Source organism: Rhinolophus hipposideros (assembly GCF_964194185.1).
Source record: "Rhinolophus hipposideros genome assembly, chromosome: 17".
Lineage (NCBI taxonomy): Eukaryota > Metazoa > Chordata > Mammalia > Chiroptera > Rhinolophidae > Rhinolophus > Rhinolophus hipposideros.
This window is the reverse complement of record NC_138063.1, coordinates 19,269,494-19,276,037: the sequence shown is the minus strand read 5'-3', so window position 1 is coordinate 19,276,037 and position 6,544 is coordinate 19,269,494. Positions and strand designations below refer to the sequence as shown.

General features: G+C 51.1%; 1 protein-coding gene across 5 annotated transcripts in view; it reads left to right on the top strand.

The window, feature by feature from the left end:
* Nucleotides 1-779: 779 nt before the first annotated feature.
* Nucleotides 780-6,544, top strand: part of MAPK4 (mitogen-activated protein kinase 4) — a 129,069-nt gene continuing 123,304 nt past the window's right edge. For 2 of the 5 annotated variants that reach the window (XR_013995293.1, XM_081078858.1), the window contains exon 1: nt 1,148-1,302. The gene's annotated coding sequence lies outside the window, so the exon portion shown is untranslated. Of the gene's footprint in view, nt 889-1,130; nt 1,303-6,544 lie in introns of those variants that run through there. The other 3 variants (XM_081078862.1, XM_081078860.1, XM_081078861.1) reach the window with 3 other exon arrangements.

Genomic DNA, 6,544 nt, shown 5'->3' with positions numbered 1-6,544 from the left:
GTTAATTTTTTTCAACAGTTATTGAGCACCTATTAAGTACCTGGAACTGTGCTAGGCCCTGGAGTTGGAGATGGGGGATGAAGCACACATAACCATCCTATATGGCAGACCCTGTGAAGTGTCAAAGTGAGGTTCTCTCTCTGAACGTTTTGGGAATTGGGAGAAGAGAGGGCTTGTGGGCAGCTAAACCCACTAGTGACCTCATTATACAATATTGAGGTTATCATCTTTTTCTCTGCCTGGAGAAGCGGGTCCTCGACCATTGCACGGAGCTGCACACACCTAATCAGTGTGGACCACTTTGGATTTGCTAGAAGGCACCACCTAAACAGCAGGTATCCCCAGTGTTTCGGGGCTGGTGGCTTCTGGTCCCTTTTCTCTGGCTTCCAAAGTGTTGGTTCCCTTCCGTCAGTTTTATCCCGGCAGCGGTGCCAACCAGCACAGAGTCACAGCCCGGGTGGCGGTGTCTGAATCCAGGGCGCGCTCTGGCCCCCGTGCACGTGCCTCTGCGCCCGCTCGCCCCTCGGGTTGGTTCCCGCCTCCCGCCCAGCCGGGTGTCCCCCGGCCCGGCGCCGGCACGCGACCACTAGGCTCCAAATCGGCGACCCGGTCCCCGCCAGCTCCTTCTCCTTTCTGCGCCCCCGCCGCTGCAGCAGCGTGGGGCTGACCTGGCAGGGAGGCCGGATTTCGGCCGGGGCTGAGGAGGACCCCGCTTCCCGCCACCCCCTACCTCTCAGGCAGAGACCGAGGGGGTCCCCTCCCCGGGGAGGGGAGAGGATGGGTTTCTAAGGTGACGGAGGGCTCTGGAGAGTGTGCGCCCAGGTGGGAAGACCAGGCTACCCTGGGCCTGGGGCTCGAATCAGAAAATGTGGGCGCTCGGCCCCTCAGGTGAGACTGAGTCCGAGGGGCTAGGTCTGGGGAAGGCTGGTCTCCACTGTGCGCGCCCCGCCCCGGAACCGCGCGGTGCTGCGGCCGGGAGGCTGTGGGAGGAGGGAGAGGGGCGCACGGGGAAAGCGCCAGCCCTGGGCCGGGCTCCCCCCCCACCCCCGCTGGCCGCCGCAGCAGGTGGGGGCCCAGCGGCCGGAGGCGGGGCCGGCGCGAGGCGGAGCGCGGGGCGGTGCGGGCGGGGGCACAGCCGCGGCCGCAGCCGGAGCGGGAGCCGCGAGCGAGCGGTGGGGTCCGGGTGCCCGCGGGAGCTCGCGGGGCTGCGGGGCTGCGGGGCTGGGACCCGCCTGGCGGCGCCCGACCGCAGACAAAGGCGCTGCTCGCGCCTGGCCGCCGCGCTCTCGGGCGCTGCCGTAGGTAAGTGGCTCCCCCTTCGCTTGCTTTCTTCTCCCGGCTGCCGGCTCCCCTCGGACTTCACCCGGCTCCGGAGAAGCCCAGGAGAAGGGAAGAAATGCTACTTTCCCTCTTTCTGCACCCTCCACCTCTGCTTAAAAAATAAATCCCCAAACAAGAAACCAAGTAAATACCAAACTAGCGAGTTTCCGCGCAGTGGGATGTCTCCCGCGGGACCGCCCGGGACGCCCTCGGTGACCCCTTACTCCTCGGACGGCGCGCGGGTGTTGTCCCCGGGTGGGTGGTTTGGATGGGCAGGTTGCCGCTGGACTCCCCCGGGGAAGTGTTTAATGGAGACGATAGGCACCTGGGGCGCGAGGGGACCCCCCACCTCCGGGGACTGCTCAGCGCGTTTTGGGGAACCGAGGGGCGCTTGGCGCTGCGAGTTCAGATTTGGTTCCCGGTTGTGGGGTCTGCGCCGTCCTCCCCTCCAGCCTCCTTCCCGTCCCCTTCAAGGGTTAATGCGGCGTCCTCCACGCCCCACCCGACGGAGGCGCCCACTCTGCCCCACGGCGGACCCGGGCGGGGGCCCGGAGAGTGGGGAGCAGGGAAGCCCCGCCGCGTTCCCCAGCTGGGTAATCCCTAGCCCGAATCTGCTGGGGAGGGCCGGCGGCCACCGGCAACGAATAGGGAGGGTTGGACATCACCGCTCGGTCCGCGCTGCCTGGCCCAGCCTGTGCCAGGGCTGATCTCCACCCGAAAAGCCTTCGGGAGCCCGCTGGCGTTTGCTTTTGTTCTGCCCGCAACTCTCCGGAATCTGAGGAGCAGCCAGGGGGGGCGGTTGCCCCGGGAAGGGACCGTGGCGGGAGCTCCAGGTGCGGCCCCGAACTGACAATTGGAGGCGGCGACCGTCCCCCCCCCCCCCCCCCCCCGTGGGGAAGGGATCCCAATAGCTGATCAGTGCCCCGAGCAGGAGCGCCGTGTCCCCCGGGGCCGCGCACAGTCACGCGCCTCCCCAGCACTCTAGAAAGCGCTGGCCACCTCGAGTCGCGCATTTCCATTCATGGATCTGTGCCTGGGATTTGATTAATGTCACCTCTGCCCGGGTTCTCTAAGGAGTGTCTGGTACTATTCGATGTAATAGTCATTTACAGGGGGGCTTCTACGTGCAAGGCAGCAGTCCTAGGACCGTCTTCATTTAAAAGATATTTATCGAGCACCTACTATGTGCAAAGTAGATGTGTTACACTTTCAACTCAGAAACTATTTATTGAGTACTTACTATGTTCAAGGTAGCTTTGCTATTCCCTTATTTTTCAATTTTTTTAAAAAAACTTTTATTTATTTGTGTCTTTCCCATCAGCTCCAAGTCAAGTGGTTGCTTCAATCTAGTTGTGGAGGACTCAGCTCACAGTGGCCCATGTGGGAATCTAACCCGGGACCTTTGGTGTTAAGAGCACTGGGCTCTAACCACCTGAGATAACCAGCTATTACCTTATTTTCATTGATATTTACTGAGGACCTACAGAGGACAAGTTTTTGGGGGTTTTTTGGGAGGGGGACATAGGGAGACCACGGTGAGAGAATGTCTTTGAACCCTTGACTCTTCAATTCCTTTAGTAACCTGCATTTTAACCTTTCTAGACTGCTTATGGGATGTAGGAAGAGCTTCTATACTATAGCTGGAGGGTTTGTCTGAGAGGAGCGGGGTAGAATAATGGAAAGGCCTACTCTGGGACCTCTTTCCAATTCAGCTTCCTTACACTGGGGGGAAAAAAGACACTTCCTGTGTGCAAAGCACTGTGCTAGTTATTGCAGGGAATCAAAGATTAATAAGGCAAAGCCCTGCCACTCAAAGGGATGGAGAATCTGTGGTGGGGACAGAAAGAGAGGCAAAGGATAATCAACTAAATCAGGAGGGGGCAGGGGAAGCATGCGGATAAGGTCAGCATGGACCCTCCAGCCCCTAGCTCCAAAGTGGGGACAGCAGCTGGGGTGAGAGTATTTTTAAAATCTCATCATTGAGGTGACAAAGGACCTAGAGGCAGAATCAAACAGTCTGAGGGTCCTTCTTGCCAAGAGAGTTGATGGTTCTATTACTTTGATAATCTTGAGGTCCTGAGACACATTGAAATATGCAGATTGGCAAGAAAACTGTGGGTCCTTGGTCTATTGGCAAATATTTGAATGCTTACAATGATATATATACATCTATCTATACAAACACATATACATATACATATATATACATATACATATATATATATATATATATATATATATATATATATATATATTTATTTATTTATTTACCAGGGATATATAGTCTAAGACATGGTCTTTGTGCTAAAGGACCTAACAGAGTTCTTGAGATAAACACATAAAATGACTGCAGCACACATGAAAAGCCCGGAGCAAATTCCTCCTAGAATTTAATGTCAGAAAAAAAATTCTGTCTTCATGGAATTGTGGCTTTTCTTTTATCAGAGTTCAAGAACTTGCTATATGTCTAGTGTGTTTATCTTTTTACCTTGGCCTCCAGCAATTCCTGTAACTGCTTTTTCTAGCTTCTTGGTACAATGATCTTTTTCTTCTGAAATTATTTCTGATCTCCCTTTACCATTCTTGTAAAACTACATATTATTTTTTTTGTGATGAACTTGAAAGCCCCCCTGAAATCTTTTCTGGAAATGGGTCTTTATGAAAGGTACATAGGAAATATGGTAGGCACTAGATGAATGACTTGGGGACCCTTCACTTATAAGAAGAGGGAGGAAAAGCCAGCGGAGGCCAAAATCAGGAATGTGCAGAGAAAAACTGGATTTGTAAGATGGAATAGGATTCAGATAAGCAAAGAAGATGAAAAAAGACTTCTCTCCCTAATCTAAGGAAATGGCATAAGCAAGAGAGTGAAGGAAGAAACAAACATCTTCAGAGCACTTCATTTGGAATAGTTGCTATTCAGTCAACAAAGAGGCCCTGCCTGAACATTTCACTGTGTGTCCATGACTTTGTGAGGTATGTGTGTGTGTGTGTGTCTGTTGGGGTCACCGGCAGTTTGGAGTACACTGTGATCCCACTGCTGGTAAGTCTCCTGTTCCAACTGCAATGATGGCACTGCATCCCCACCATTCTTTCAAGCATTCTTGGAGTTTTTTCACCTGAGCTGAACTTGATTGTAATCTTCTTGAAGGACAAGAATGTGACTTTCTTTTTTCCCTCTGTATCTTTCCTTCCCTGCAGGCTCAGCGTCGTCTGTGGAACAGGTGATATTTATTTCCAAACCCTGTATTGCCCATTTCTTCACCCTTTCCCTACCTCACTGGGGCCTTGAAACTCTTTTCCTCTTTACCACTTTCAACTGCTCAGAGCCTTTCACTATATGAAAACTCGGGGAAAAAACAATCTGTCGTCAGTCACTTCCCCTTGAATACAAATGTAGGTCACTGTTCTCTTCTGTGTGTGTGTGTGTGTGGGGGGGGAGATCTTTGCACTTTAGGCTGCATTATGGAAGGAAAGGGTCTGTGCACCATGAGAGATTTCAAGCACAGAAGTGCATGTTGCAGGTATTTGGGGGAGGCAAAGTGCCTTCCTGGTGCTCTTGAAATTATGCTACCACCTCCTCATGTAGCCACGGTTGGCAAGGGTCCTTGCAGTTCCACGAGCCATGAAAGTCTGGAGACTTCACTGCTCTTTAACATGGTGTGGTAGTTGAAGTGAGGGAGCAGCTCTGTATGAGCTACCTGTAAACCTGGCCTTCGACTCTTCAAAGATCAGTCGTTTCCAGACGGAATCCTAGCTTCTTTACCTACATGTGCCCATTATTTTAAGGCAAGGATTCTCAGCATGGGAACTATTGATGTTGTAGTCTAGATAATTCTTTGTCATGGGGGACTGTCCTGTGCACTGTAGAATGTCCCTCTTTAAGTTGTGATAGCCAAAACTGTCTCTAGTCATTGCCAAATGTTCCCCAAAGGAGCAAAATCGCTGCTGATTGAGAACCACCATTCTCAGGGACATGGGTTATTATGTATTACGCAATATAACTATTCCTACTTTCCTGGGAGAGGTTTTGTTTAATATATCTGACTTCTTTTTTAATAAAGGTGACTTAGTAAATGTGTAATTAACATTGAAGAACTTTCCATAAGATTAATTTCACAAATCAGAATAAACATCCTTTTTTTTTAGGCCGCATAGTCTAAATCTGGTCATATTAAGTCAAACTTTTGTAGCCAAGAAATAAGTAAATAAAATCTCCGATTCTTCCCCTAGCATGTGGCTGCTACCAGAAGTGTGGGGAGCAGAACTACTGTTGGCAGTCACCATGGCCCACAGGTTCATGCCAGTCTGCTGGTTGGGCTGTGGCTGGTGGGCAGCAGTGTGTGAGGGAAGTGGCAGGGGAGGATCCAGTTCTGGTGGGACAGGATGCTATGTCACTAAGGGGTCCTCTTTTAGAAGAAAACAAAACGACCCAATGAACCCATTGGACCCATTGCTGGGGCCCCTCCCAGGCCTGTAGGGGTCCTGTGCCAAAGAGGGGCTCTGAGGTGTCCGTTTCATTAGCTGCAAGTAAAGCTGGCTCTCGGAAAGGCTTTGAGGAGTGGTGGGACAGCTGTGGTGGCAGGAATAGGAAAGCAGGGACTTTCTTCTACCCAGACTGACAAGCGCTTAGAGCAGTTCCTCAACGACTTGACTTAAGTAGAGAGCATGGATCAAAATAGAATCGTTAAATTCAGGGGTAACCTGTACTCCTGTGACTACCTGCCATCAAAAGTAAGAACGGCCAACTCTTCAGCGACTACAGATCAACGTCACAGCATCATCAGCCTCTTTGTAGGAGGGAACAAGAGGCCAGGTTAGTTCAAGTTTTACAGGGGCCCGTGAGTTCTACCAGTGGATAGAAGGAGTGTAATGCACGCTGTCGGTGAGGTTGGCCCTGAGCCCAAGTATTGCTTCAGAAAGTGAATGAAAACTCTTTTTTTCAGGTCACTATAAAGGTATTTGAAAAATTCCCAATAAGATTTCATGGGTTCACACTTCTGTTTTGGAAAACCCACGGCCTGGGATGAGATTTTTCCTTGCATTGAAATAGGCCAGATAGGAAATACCTTTTGTGGGTAGGGATGGGCAAGTAATTAAAATAATAAAACTTCCTTTTTTTTTTTTTTTAAGCCTCTATTTGTCAGGCCTTTTATTCATTCGGTTTTTTTCCTTAATGTAAATTGGCCTATCTTCAATGAAAAAGAGAAAGTGCTATGAGTAT